Source organism: Tamandua tetradactyla, chromosome 21, assembly GCF_023851605.1.
Source record: "Tamandua tetradactyla isolate mTamTet1 chromosome 21, mTamTet1.pri, whole genome shotgun sequence".
Taxonomy (NCBI): domain Eukaryota; kingdom Metazoa; phylum Chordata; class Mammalia; order Pilosa; family Myrmecophagidae; genus Tamandua; species Tamandua tetradactyla.
In genome coordinates, this window is record NC_135347.1 from 55144498 (window position 1) to 55159133 (window position 14636).

General features: G+C 43.1%; 1 protein-coding gene and 1 non-coding gene across 14 annotated transcripts in view; both read left to right on the plus strand.

The window, feature by feature from the left end:
• The first annotated feature begins 6430 nt into the window (after positions 1-6430).
• ZBED3 (zinc finger BED-type containing 3) overlaps positions 6431-14636 on the plus strand; it is a 57025-nt gene continuing 48819 nt past the window's right edge. For 4 of the 13 annotated variants that reach the window (XR_013167160.1, XR_013167161.1, XR_013167162.1 and 1 more), the window contains exons 1-5: positions 6431-6522; positions 6955-7055; positions 9263-9357; positions 12300-12445; positions 14051-14173. The gene's annotated coding sequence lies outside the window, so the exon portion shown is untranslated. The other 9 variants (XM_077139380.1, XM_077139381.1, XM_077139378.1 and 6 more) reach the window with 9 other exon arrangements.
• Positions 11326-11462, plus strand: LOC143665849 (small nucleolar RNA SNORA47). The gene has a single exon (XR_013167245.1). It is a non-coding gene; the product is annotated as a small nucleolar RNA SNORA47 (small nucleolar RNA).

The window sequence follows — 14636 nt, forward strand, 5'->3', positions numbered from 1 at the left end:
TGCTGTTATTATCCCCGCTTTACAGAAGAAAAACCAAACCAAACCAGAGTTGAGGCTCTGAGGTATGACGTGCCCACAGTCACAGTATCACTGCACCTTTTTTCATTACTCTGAGGAAAACTCTAACATTGTTTGCTCTAGTTCTAGAGCCTTTCGTACCTATTCTCAGGTATGCATAAACTATAAAACAGATCTAAACTAAAAGCCTGGTGCATGTGTTCCCATTTAAAATAAAAAAAAAAGTGCTGGCAAGTGGAAAATCAACCTTGGTATCTGGAGCCTGCCTAGCATGTGTGTCAAACTGTAAATCTTACTCCCACATGCACACTGATGCAGCGTGAGGCATCAGCCGGGGTGGCTGGGGGGGAATTAGGGATTCTCCAGTACATTCCCCAGTGCATGCTTTACATTTTTAAAATGTTTTATTCTGAAATATTCAAAATACATTCAAACATATGGGACAGATACAAAACTAATATGAATCCCATGCAGAGACCCCCGATATACTCCTGCTCCCCTAGATGCCCATCAATTTTTAATTTTTGCCACATTTGCCTCATCATTCTATCTATTCATCTAGCGAGCTAGCTTGCTAGCTATCCATTTTCTGAACACTTGAATTTAGGTTGTAGACACCATGTTCCTTGAACACTTAATACTACCATGTACATTTCCTAAGAGCAACGAGATTCACTTATGCAACCACCTTAGGTGTAGTTATCAAGTACAGGAAACTTAACATCGATATAAAGCTTACAGTCTGTATTCCAATTTTTTCATATGTCACAATAATGTCTCTCTGAGCCTTTCTCTTCCCTTGCTAAGTCCCATCAGGGTCATGGATTGAATTTAATTGTCATTGCCTCTTTAGTTGCTCTTTTTTTTAATTGTGGAAACTTACATACAATTTAAACTTTCCCATATCAATCACTCCCAAACATACCGTTCAATCTGATTTATCACATTCACAATATTGTGGTACCCTCACCACCTTCCTTTACTAAAACTTTCCCATCTCTTCATACAGAAACCCTACGCTCATTATCTACTAACTCCCCATTCCCGCTATCCCCTGCCCCTGACAACCTGTACTCCAATTTATCTCTATAAGTTTGCATATTCTCTGATATTTTCTTGCTATTTACCACAGAGTTTAAATGTAGCATCCTAACTCTATAACAATCTTGTTTGCTTTGATACTAACTTAACTTCAATAATATAGACAAACTGTGTTCTTAACCCATTCCCCCACATTTATGTAAAATCCTTGTCACTAATTACATGTTTATACATTATGAGTACCAAACCACTGATTTCTCACTGAGTTTTAAGCAATTTAGATCCTGTAGGAAGAAAAAGGAGAGTCACAAGCCAAAAATACAACGGTATTGGCATTTATATTTACCCATGTCATCATCCTCACTAGAGATCTTTATTTCTTCACACTTCTTTGATTTCTTTTCTATTGTCCTTTCCTTTCAAACTCCCAAAGTTTCTTTAGCATTTCATGTAGAGCTGATCTAGTCATGACAAACGCTCTCTGCTTTTGTTTATTTGGGAATATCTTAATCTCTCCCTCATTTTTTATTTAAAATTTTTTTCTGTAAAGGTTTTTATTACAAACAGGGAGCTAGCTGTCTTTCTTGGCATCTGTTCTCCTCATTGCAGCCAGGATATTGCTCAGCAACTCTCTCTTCTTGTCATGGATGTGTGTGCCCACCTCTTCTTTATAAGCTTGACGGCCCACTTGTCTTTGGAGACCGTAAGCAGCTCCAAGGCATGCTGCTTGTGCGGGGCACAGCTGCACACCTCTCGGATCAGGTCCTGCAGTAACCTGGTGTGCTTTGGTGAGGCACCTGCAGCAGCAGCTACACCTCAGCTCGCTCACCTGGTGGTTCTTGCTGCGGCCCATGTCCTTCAATGGTGGTCCTGGCAGAAACTCGCGCATTTTTGAAAGACAATTTTGCTGGATATAGAAGTCTTGGTAACATTTTTTGTTGTTGTTCTCTGCACTTTTAATATGTCCTCCCACTGCCTTCTTGCCTCCTTGACTTCCAATGAGAAACTGGCATGTAATCTATCAAGGCTTCCTTTTATATGACACATTGCTTTCTCTTGCAGTTTTCAGAATTCTCTAGCTTTGGCATTGGCAATCTGATTATAATATGCCACAGTGTGAGTCTAATTGGGTTTACCCTCTTTCAGTTTGTTGATCATCTTGGATATACATATCATATCTTTCATGAACTCTGGGAAGTTTTCAGCCATTATCTCTGTGAATATTTTCTCTGCCAGTTTCTCTTTTTCTTCTCCTTCTGGGACCCCCACAAAGGCATGCTTGTGGTGCCCCACAGGTTCCCCAGATTTTGTTTACTTTTATTCTTCTCTACTCTTTCTGTTTCTCAGACTGGTTGATTTCAATAGTCTCGACCTCAAGCTCACTGATTCTTTCTCCTGCCAGCTTCAAGCTGCTGCAGAACCCTTCTGAGAAATTTTTAGCTTCTATTACTGTCACCTTCAGCTCTGTTCGATTCCTTTCCATAATTTCCATCTCTCTACTGATATCATCTTCATGTTCATCTATCATTTTCCTGATGTCCTTTATTTCTTTACTCATGTTTTCTTGAACTCTTTAAGCATATTTAGGACCATTTAAAAAAAAAAAAGTCTTTGGTATGTCACAGGTCTGGTCCTCCTTGCTGATAGTTTCTGATGCTTTAATCTTTCCCTTTGCCTGGGCCTTTCGTTCCTGTTTCTTTGTATGTTTTGTAACGTTTAGTTAAAATCTGGACATTTTTATATTTTAATGTGTTAGCACTGAAATTTAGACTCTGCGCTGTCTGTTCCTTAAGCTAGTGTTATGACTGAGTTTTCCTTGAATGTCAGGAGTTAACAAAAAAAAAAGAAGGGAAAAAGGAAAACACCTTTCTCAATCTTGGCAAATTGGCTTGTGCTTGTCAATAAGCTTCTCCTTCAGAGCTTATTCATACAATGGGTTGTATCTGAATGGTTCCAGATCAAAGCATAGGAGCCTCCCTGATCGTGGGCATGCACATGTGACCCTTAGATTGACCCCATTTACGAGGATACAAATGTCCCCTCTTCCTGAGAAAACAGTTTCCTCAGGTCCTGGGCATTGCACTGTCTCTCCTACAGCAGCAATCCCTTGTCACTGGCAGCCCGTCCTGACTGCTCTTCCACAGGGTTCTGTAGGAGAGCTCAGTGAGCTGCTTCGACACCCAGGATAAAGTCAGGCCTGGTGAGTCCCTCAGGGCATAGGGCAGGAGGACCACAGCTTCCTCTGGAACTGGGACCAGGGATCTGCACAGGAGCTCCTGCCAAGCAGGTGAGGGGTGGGGGAGGAGCCAGCCAGGGCACCAAGAATCCTACCAGTTTTAAGAAGATTTCTCTTGATTTGGTGCTTGCCTTATACTACAGTCCTTTAAGTGTTTTCTGGAACCCTGAGAAAGATGTTTCTGCCAAGTCTTGCTGGTTGTTTAAGGCTTCTGTGGGAGGAATGGCGCCCTGAAGCATCTCTACCATCTTGATTGGGGCAGACTCCAGTATATGCTTTAATGTTTAATTTTCAGTCCCTCAGGCATTTACTGAGATCTACTATTTTCCCAGCACTGTGCTAGGGCTTTACAGGGGAGATATAAAATGTGAGATCTGATCCCTGCCACTGAGCTCATTACAACTGAGCTGTGAAGACAGAGCTAGTTTCTAAGAAACAATATGTTAAATGCAGGATACTAACTTGGAGGACAGGAGAAATTTAAAGGAGGAAGAGATTCTTATAAGCTGGTACAGTCTAAGAAGTCTTCATTAGGAGGTGAGTTAAAGAATAGGCCAAGAGGAAGATTTTGGATTAACTAAATCATTCACAAATTCAGACAGGTCAGATTACCACAAATTGACCCAACCAAAGCCAACTGCAAATAGCATTCTGATACTGTTTCTCTGAGCACAGGGTGATAAACTGTAGGTCTGTAAGTTGGACTTCTGCCTGTCCCACCAACTCACACATCTAATGGCTTCCTTTTCTCCTATTGCAGCATAGACATCAATAGAAAACCAAAGGCTTTTTGTTGTTCTTTATAATTTTTTTTTTTTTTTACAAAAATAGCCAGAAAATAAAAAGCCAGCTCTTTTTTCCAAGTTTGCTCGTTCCTTTGGCAAAGGGAGTTTGTAAGAACATCTGAGACTTGTGTGCCCTGTCTGACTGGCAGGGTCACGTCATATCTACCCTGATCATGGGTGGGGAGAAAGCCCTCCCGGGGCTGCGTATGATTAGCCTCCAAGTGTCCACACTAACCAGTCATGCCAGTCCTTTAAACAAGCTGGATTGGGCCCTGCCAGCAGCCTGAGCTCTCATGCTGTGTGGCCTCTCACGTCTCTTCTCTGCTTATCCAAGAACGAACCAGAGGGCCCCACATTGTCACTCATCTTGCTTTCCCTTTCCTTCCTTGCCTCTCTTTCTCCCCTTTAAGATGTGGCAGTAGAAAGAGTAAAACTATTTTGTCATTTGCCATGATGCTAACCGCTCTAGATACCGTATTCCCAACAACTCCAGCTTCTGTTTCATTGTTATCTTTTCCGGGTGTTCTTTTTTTCTGCATTGAAACCTCATTGAGAAGTCTGTGTTCCTGCCCTCCATTTCTCTCCCTATCAGCACCACCCTTTCCCCTTCCCCTGCTTTCAGTGGCCGTGACCTCACTGAGGACCGGCGGGATTGAGCGGACAGAAGCCTAGCAGATCCACAGAAACGTGGGGACTTTCACTGATGTCCTCACGCCTGCACCCTGGGAAAGTTTCTGTGATAACTCCAGCCTAACTCCCTTCATCCAAATGAAGCTGATGGAGTCCCCTTGGTTTCTAAGAGCCTCCCTGTCTTCTTTATATTATTAAGAGAAGAAGGAAGAGAAAGAAAAAGAGTAGGGGTCTCACTTTTGATGGCATGAGATGTGGAACAGGTAGAAGGGGACATACTGGTGGTTTATGCCATAGCTGTAATTGGTCCTATAAAAACCATAAATCCAGAATCAGCCATCTTGAGAGATCATTGGAATAGCCTATTAAAGTTTCAGCCAAGATGTAATTTGGGGGACAATACCTTGCAGGGAGGAGGTGCTGTCCTCCAGGATAAATTGCATGCATGAAGCCAATGATTTATGTGTCTGTGTCCCTAATACCTAAAATGCATGGGTCCTTGAAACTGCATAAGTTTTAAGCACCACAAAACCTGGATCTACTCTGACTGTGTCTATTAACGTTGGTGTTAGACGTTGCTAGACCACACCTCTCCTGAAGTAATCTCCAGCTCACCAAACCACCTTCCAGTTTTTCTCTAGGTCAGCTGAGCTGCAGGCAGCAGTGAACTCCTGTTCCCCGTCCCTCATAAAAGAGTAATTCTGAGGCTCTGCTGAAGTCCATATCACAAAAATACTTTTCCAGCTGGCAACCCCCGCCACAATTCCTCCCACTTTGTTACCCAAGTTGCATGTCTTAGCAATTACTGTCTAGTTTCTTTGGTAAGTTTTTTCATCTCTCCATATTTCCCTCCATTGAGAGCCTAATTTATAGAAAGAATGAGGCAATATATATATATATATATATATATATAAAAGCCAAAGCACATAGGGTGGATTACATTATTGTACCCAATTATTCCTTGTTCTCCTTTTAAGAGGCTCATACCTCTTGTCATCTGACTTCCAAGGCTTCCTTGCGAAAGGAGTTTACTTTTCTACCCCCTACCCCCCAGTTGACAGCAGGTTTGATCATTTGATTTGCTTTGGCCAATGAAATGTGAGCAGAATCGAGGTAACCCACCCCACACCAAGGAAATCAGCCAACAGTACAAATCAGGTTCCCAACCCCTCCCCAAAGCTGGTTTATCAGCACACTCATAAGCAGGTCCCAAAAACAAGTGATCTTTGCGCCAGAAAACTGTCTGCAGCCGTTATGTAATTTACTTGAGGAATGAACCTTTCTTTTTAACCATGATTTGTAGGGGTTTGCCAACTCGGCATCATCCAGCAAAAGCTAACTGATACACCCTGCTGGCGTTAGGTTTTGGGCGAGCACCAATAAGCTCTGCCTTGATCCCCCTTTGGGTTCAGAGCATTTCTCCCAAAGGCTTGGACGTCACCCCCTCCCCCCCGAGAGGCTGCGGGCTGCGCGGGAAGACTGGCCCGCGAAGCCAGGTCTTGGCAGGTAAATGTGGAAGCCGGACCACTGGGTTGCATTGGCTTTTAATCACTAAACGAGTGCACAGTTTCCAAACCCTGAAACACAGGCCTGTCACTCTAGGACCTATTGGGAGTGACGCCGCCACCCTTTCGGCTTCGGGGTCCGCGTCGCGCCCCGAGCGCTGCGTCTTTAAGGGGAGGCGCCGCGTGTCCTTCCAGGACAAAATGTCTGCGGGGATCGCGGCGGGGACCCGCGACCCCAGGCCCAGCCGGCCCGCCGCTCGCCCCGCGCCTGGGGGTCAGGGGGTGACCGAGCCCGCCACCCGCCCTGGTGAGACTGGGGGCCCCGCGGAGGCCGGGCGGGGGCGGGAGCCGGGGGGGGGGGCGGGGGGCCGAGCGGGGCCGGGGGGCGCCCACAGGAGCCCCGACGTGAGCCCGGGGCCTGGGCCTCGCGGCCGGCCCGGCGTCCCCGCGGTCGGGTCCCGCCCCCGCGTGTCGGGGCGCTCGGGTCCCCCGCGGCCGGCCCGGCCCGGGACAGGCGGCGCCAACGTTTCTCGGCCGCAGCCGGGCCCCCGCCGAAGGCCCGGGAAGGGCGCCTCCCTGCGCGACAACGCGGGGTGCGCGGAGTGCCCGGGGTGCGCGGGGTGCGCGCTCTGCCCTGCCTTCTCCTCACGTTCGGGGACACCGGACCCCGCCGGATGGTCGGGGAAGAAGCCCCCTCCCCTGCGGCGCCGAAACGGACGAGTTTTCTGGTCCTTCCAAGGCCGGAGCCTACCAAGCAGTCCCTTTCCCTCCTTGGAAGAGAAGGACGCGGCGCGTCGGAGAAACCGTGTGGAGATAGCTTAATAAGTTGACATAACTGGGGTAATTATCTTCTGTACTTTTTCTTGATGTATTATTTATACACCTTTCGTCAAAAATAGATTGAAGCAACAGACAGGAAAAGGTACACCACCATTTGTAAAAAGGCCAAGAGCCCAGTCCAGGTAGTTTTCCATTAAAACGCAACCTTTGAGTTACAAAGGGAATCAAAGCAGGGCAGTTTTAAATCCCCTGTTCTAGGTTGCTAGTTGCCAGAATGCAACACACCAGAGACGGACTGGCTTTTAATGAAAGGGGATTTATTTCGTTAGTTCTTCAGAGGAAAGGCAGCTAACTTTCAACTGAGGTTCTTTCTTACATGGGAAGGCACAGGGCGATCTCTGCTGGCCTTCTCTCCAGGCCCCTGGGTTCCAGCAACTTTCCCTGGGGTGATTCCTTTCTGCATCTCCAAAGGCCTGGGCTGAGCTGCAAGTGCTGAGATGAGGTATGCTGAGCTGCTTGGGCTGTGCGACTTACACTTTTTCATTTAAGCACCAGCCAATTAAATCAAACATCACTCATTGCTGCAGACACGCCTCCTAGCCGACTGCAGGTGTAATCAACAACAGATGAGGGTCACGTACCATTGCCTCATGTCACAGCAACAGAACTAGGCACCTTCACCTGGCCAAGTTGACAACTGAATCTAACTACCACATCCCCCTAATTCACATTAAATTAGGCATTTTACAAGAGCAAATGGCTCACCACCTTTCTTTTTAGTAGCACGTGTATTAAAGTAACCTGGGCTTGAAATAAAGGTCTACTTTATGGCAGAACACGCTACAATTTCCATTTTTAAAAGGCATTAATATCAGTGCTGCTCTCCGTTTTTGCTAATGACAGAAGTGACTGACAGCATAACTTATGACATCAAAGGGAACATCTCTGATTCAACAGAGAATTACTTATGGGTCCCATGAATTTTTTTACAGTTCACATATAACCTTCTTTCAAAAATTTCACACTTAACCTCTTTATTCCCTAAGAGTGGTGAGTGCCTGTAGCCTCAGCATATACACTCAGGTACGGGCACCCAGGTGTCCACGTTTTCCAGTTCGTAGGCATTTTAACTTCATGGAAGCTTCAGCCTGGTGATTCTAGACTGACCTGTCTAATTGTATGCATCTGCTTATAAATAGATTAGTACATAGCAGTGAACTAGTATTTCAACAGAGATGAACAAATAACAGGAGAATGAGTGGTGGTTTCCCTGACTCAGTGATCGAGACTAATTACTTGTAAATAATATTTTCTACTTCAATTAAAGTCACTAATGGGTGAATTAAATGAAAATGTTTTTCATGTCTCTGCACAAGTCTGTGTAAATTTCACATTTGTGTGAAATTCTCACCTAATGTCCGGGTTCAGCCAACATATTTGTTTGTAGCTCTACCAGGTTAGTTCAACTAAAGATTAGCCTTGATGATGGAAGGATAAGTAGAGCTGTACTTCATTTATTATTTTCCTTTTGAGAACATTAGCTGGTTCTTTGGCCTTTATCCCTGCACACTTTTATGTGTAAAAGTATAAATATAAAATAATAAAATGAACTTTTGGGGTGGTTATAGTCATACCATGTGTGTGTAAGTATTTACACAAATTACTCATTCAGGTTTTGATCTCTTCATTCCCTTTCATTCAGGGGAGGTTTTAATCTGATAGGTTATTAGAACAATTACAGAAGTAATTAATGTGAATTAATTAAGATCCACAATCTTAGATGTCTTGTCACCCCTTCCAGATAATGAAGTCATAAGTAAAACTCAACCCTTCCAAGAACTATCTAAGCACTACTCCTTTTTTTTTCAGTTTTTTTCCCCTGAGATTTGACTCTGAAATTTCCCCTGTTAAATTAATTTCATATTTAGCGTTAAGAAATTTTATTTTAAGATATGAGCTTGGAAGCCTAGTTATACAACTAAAGGGTTGGAACCATCTTAGTTTCGAGCACTAAGGATGAATGACAGTTTTGCACTTGAGGAGGAAGGGAAGGGAAGGGAGGCTGGAGCAGGGTGTCCCCGGGTCACGATCAGCATAAATGTTTGTGTTACGACCCCCAAGTCCTCAGCACCATGGAACTGCCCCTTGCTGACCCCTTCCCCAACGTGAACGCTGCACGATGAAATTCACCCACCAGAAGGAACCCTGATCTGAGCTTTAGCACGCAGTGTGGGAATTATCACGGAAGCACCTCTCTCTACCCCCAGGCCGTGAGCTTCTCTGCAGCGCCAGCAGCCCTTGCCTGACTCTGAGCAGATGCACGGTGAGCATCTGAATGAAAAAGTGGATCAAGTGAATGGATGTAAGTGAAATAATCACATTCATTGGCACCTTTTTGGTGGCTTAAAAATTGTTTAAGACAAAGTTAAGGGAGCTCTTCACTTTTCATTTTGCTCGTTAGCAGATGTCCAGTTAATGGATGTGCATTTTCATTGTGCCCTTTGTAGGCAGAACTCATATCACAGGGTTCCCCTCTCCAGACCTCACCGTCATCTCCCTTCACCTGATGATGAGCAAACTATTTGTATCAGAGTCCATTTCAGAAGTGAAAATAAATTTGGGGAAGGAGGTAGACCTATGACTCTTTTTTGTTCAGTTTTTACATTCATAAATCCCCAAGGGTATTGTTTTTCCCAACTTAGATTACCTAGTGTATTGAATAATAAAATAATAAGAAGAAAAATAGCATGATCTTTAGCTACAAAAATCTTAATCCAGGCCTGTTTGAGCAGTAAATACTTGTTGCTTCGTTTCTGTTCATGTCTTAATTTATGTAGCCTTGGAGAGTCCAGTGGTGAGATCATTTGCATGATCTGATTTCAGCCACCTGTTTAGAGGAAGATAATCTTATTATTTCCCTTTACAGACAGGGAGACAGAGATTGAGCTGGAGATAAGCACAGGGTCACATTCATTTCCTTTAAATGCAGCATCCCCTGATTGTCTGTCCTGGGTGCAGGAGACAAACGAGGTGAGCTTCTCTCCCTGTCCATCCCCTGTCTCTGATGGACATAGAATCTCCTTATGCTTGGGCCGAGCATGGCAAACCACCTGACGCTGAGCAGCCTCACATTCTCAGTTTCCCTGAGGGCCTGGTGGCAGCACACTATGCTTACAGGTCTTCAGGTGGCCCCGTGATGGGCTTCTCCACGGGACTGACCCATCCGGCCCCCCACCTCCCCATCCCCCTTGCTCCTCTCTCCATAGTTAGGGCTGGCCTGGCCCCACCTGAGTTTACATTCCTGAGGACCCAAGGATTGTTTCTTTAAAATTGTTTGTATTTGTATATAGACCCTGACATACACACTCGGTTTAAATGCACGCACATGATCGGTGCATGCTTTCTTAGTGCCTGTCTTCTTTTCCTCTCCCCCTTTTCTCTCCTTTCATGTCAGCTGCCACCCTTTCAATCAAAACTGTTTCCTTCCTTATTTTTCATTATTATTTAATAATAATGAGATCATATTATACATATTTTTCTGCATCTTCTTTTTCTCCCTCAACTGTACCTCCAGAAATCCTTCCAGGTCATCTGGCCCGGCTCCAGTGCATTGTATTCCCTGGTGTAGGGGTACATTATTTACTCGGGTGTTCTCTCCTGAAAGCATTCCTTTGTTTCCAGTTTTTGGCCATTCTAAATAGTGCTGTAATAAACATCCTAATACATATGACTTTATGTATTGATGCTTCTCAATCTACAGAATTGATTCCTGGGAGTGGACTCTCTGAAAATATCATATTTTTAATTAATAGAAACTGCTGGATTGCTTTTCTAATAGGCTGTAACCCTTCACATCAGCACGGTAACACATGAGCGTGCTCTGTTTTCTGCATCCCTTTCTAGCATTGGCTGTTGGAACTCTTCAGTATTGTTAGCGTGATAGATATAAAATGATACCTTATTGTTACTTTCACAGCATCTCCTGAGTATAAGTGATGTTGCACATCTTTTCATACAGTTCCTAGCAAATTGGCTTTGCTCTTAGGTCATTTGCCTGCTCATTGTTCTTGCCTATTTTTTTTTTGTCAGCTCGTTCGTCTTTTTCTTTATTTGTAAGAGCTTTTTGTGTCTGACGGTTGTGGCTGAGGGTTCATATAGGCTTCTCTTCCCAGCTGCGGAGATTGACTAGGAGGCCTCTCTCCCAGCCTTCTGCACCGCAGGGGTGGTTGAAATTAGCCCCAGGGGTCGTTTAGCAGCGCTAGGCGGGCTGCATATGACCTGCAGCCACGGCTGCTGATCACTCTTTAGATATTAGATCTAAAGCTGTGTGCGGAGGACTGAGAAGGTGAGGCAGGTATGTCCCATGCTGCCTTCCACTGGTTAAGACCTCCCAGAGTGAAGGGTGCCAAGGCAGAGGACGGCCCTCTGCCACCCTCGGAGGGGCAGCGCTGTGCTGGCCGACATTGGGGGTGCTGCTTCTCCCTGACCCAGGTGAGGCTTTCCGCCAAGCCTAAAGGATGACGACATCAAAATCAATCTTCTCACCCTTGTTTCCGCCTTAACTCTTAGAACAGATGGCATTCACATGGTGGTACCCCTCTGGGCATACCCAGATTTTAAAGAGATCCAAAGACATCTTGCAGGGAGGTAAAGTCTGACAGTCACTGGTCGCCTCTGGCACTGTTGGGGGCACATCCGTAACAGTTACTCACAGACTTTGGCACAGGTAAGAGAGTCTGTAGGTTATATGAAATTTTCAGCCCCTACCTCAATAAAGCAAAGTCACAGTTTTGGTATTACAGGAAAATTCTAAATTTTCTTCAGTTTATAAAATAAATCATAGGGCTTGATTATACTATTCTTTCCACTTTTGTGCATGTCCAGTAATAAAGAAAGGAACTCTGGAAATAACTCGGGCGTAGAGGGAAATAGAAGTCTAACAATAACAACAACAGTCATAATAAAGACATATAAATCCACAGAAGCAGAACGCAGATTGGTGGCTTCTAGGGCCAAGGGCAGAGGGCAATGAGGAGCAACTGCTGAGTGAGTGCAGGGTTTCCTTTCGAAGGGATAAAAATGTTTTGGAGCTAGTTAGGGGTGATGGTTGCGCAACATTGTGAGTGTGCTAATTGCCACTATTCACTTTTAAATGGTTAATCTTTTGTGAATTTCACCTCAAATAAAAAAGGGGGGGGGGCAGGTAGAGCTGAGCATTAGGTCTAAACAAATAAAACAAAAGAAACAAAGCCCCAGGTGGTGGCCAGATTTGACCCAGGTGTAGTTTGCTTTCCTGTGATTTAGGTTGAGAGATTTCTGAGACACTTCAACTAAATGCAATGTCTGGACTTTATTTGGATCCTGATTTGATCAAACCAAGTCTAAAAACAAAAACAGCAACAAAAGCACATTTTCATGACAGTGGAGACATTTGAATAATTGGATTCAAGGTAATTTAAAGGAATTGTTCATTCTGTTACCTGTGACAAAGATGCAGTGGTTATATTTTTGGGTGGTGGTGATGTTTGTTTTGTTTTCAAAGAAGAAAGAGTCCTTATCTTTTAACTATTAATACTGAATGGAAGTGGATTTTGCTTTAATATAACCCAGGGTAGGAGGGAAGGGGCTGTGCTGCTACTTCAAAACTGGACAGTATGAGAAGGCATTGACTGTTTCACTGGGCATCATTCTCTGACCTTGACCTTGATTTTCCCCCTGAAATAAGTTCACAGAAGGGTTTATTTTTAAACTTTCAAAACTTCAAACTGGCTATGTGATGATGATAATTATTGATGTTGGGTAATGGATATGGAGGACCTTCTTTTGTATATGTTCAAAATTTCTTATTATAAAATCCTTAAGGGGATAGGGGTGGGGGTGAGAAAGAACCACACTTCCAAAAAGGAAAAAAAAAAAGATTATGTAAAAGAAAGTTTAGGTAAGTTGGATAATGAAAACATTTCTAATACTAAAATTTTGTTCTGTATTTACTTTCCATAAAAGTGATCCTTGGAAGTGGTCTGTAATCCCTTTGCCCCTTGCTTTGGGGACTTTTGTGATTTAATATTTCTTGGGGAAATGTAAAAGTTCTTTAATTTCTAGTGGTCTTTTATACTAATTGGTCATCATGAGTAACCACATTCAAATCAATAACTGTAATATCAGAAGATACATAATTAGCCATTTCTCTTGTTAAAAAAGGTATTGATTTTGGTAGATTCATAAATCTTTTTTTAAAATGTGAGAGAGATATTAAAGTCATGCCTGATCCCAAATGAACTTGTTTGGTTGGGAAAAAGAATAATTAGATTTAGAAAATTATAATGTATTTGTAACAAGACTATTAGCAATTGTATGAAAAACTTACACTAAATACTGCTATTATATATTTTTCCTTTTCTCATCTTTGTCTTCAGTCATTGCCAGTTGTGTTTAAAAAGAGAGATCCCAGAACTTTATTGCTTCCACTCTGCTGGTTCCGAATTGACTCAATGAGAGGGCATTGATTATTTCACTGTGCATCATTCTCTGACCTTGAACTTGATTTTCCCCCTGAAATAAGTTTTTCAGAAGTTTATTTTTGAACTTTCAAATCAAATTTGTCTCGAGTCACATGTTTGGTCTTTTGTGAATTTATTTTCTAAAGAATAAACTTCACTTTTCCCTGTCCCCTCTGAGAGATTATTGTTTTCCAGATAGAAAAGACTTTGGAATGATAATCATTGCATTGCACTTGGGCCCCTTTAACACAGATCTTTTGTCAGAGAAAGTGATAAGCTATTACTTTTCTTTATATTTGTTCCTTAATTAAAAGTATTGACCAAATTTTGTATCTTGCAGATATATAGAGGGAGCCATTTAGTTTGAATGAGCTATAAAGGAAACTAATTTTATTTTATGACTCTGGCACCTATAATAGGCTCAGAAAAAAATGAACACGGGGAAGGATCAGCGCTAGTCAGTATATCTAATATTTATCTTTAAGCCTGTTTAATTGAATTTTTTTTTACTGGGTTGCTTCTCACTGCCTGTCTGTCCTCTGAATTTACTTCTAGCCCTGCGAGTGGTTTCTCAGAGCTCAGGAGTGATGCGACAGCGCTTCTGTGCAGTGAGCCTTGTTGGCTGGAAGCCCTAAGTCAGTGCAGTCCTGGGAATGTGGAATGCCATCGAATTTAAAGGTAAACATTTAGAAAGCCGCTTGTATACACATTTCCAAATGTGCATAAAATTTTGAACATTTTGAATACTTTTACAGCTGCCAGTTTTCTCATAGGCACATTGTTTTATAATCATTAAAGAGATTTTCAGATTGGGAAAAGACCAGTCATCGTACCTTCCTGAAAAGGCTGTTCAGCCCCTAAACTTTAAGAAACAAATTTTTCATTCCCAACGCTTTATTTCTTGCTCATTTCTAAAGTTTCCTCTGAAATACCCAGAAAAAAATTCAAAAGAGAATTTTACTCTTATTTTAAGAAAAAACATAGACATTTTTCTTCTGAGAGCTGAGGAGACAAGCTAAAACTATTATATAGATACAGCACTTACTTAGTCCTTTCCATTCAAGGAGCTTAGCTTCCCATTCTTAGTATAAGTACTTGTTAGCTGGGGACCCATTTGATCTAGCAGAGAATTCCTAGTATA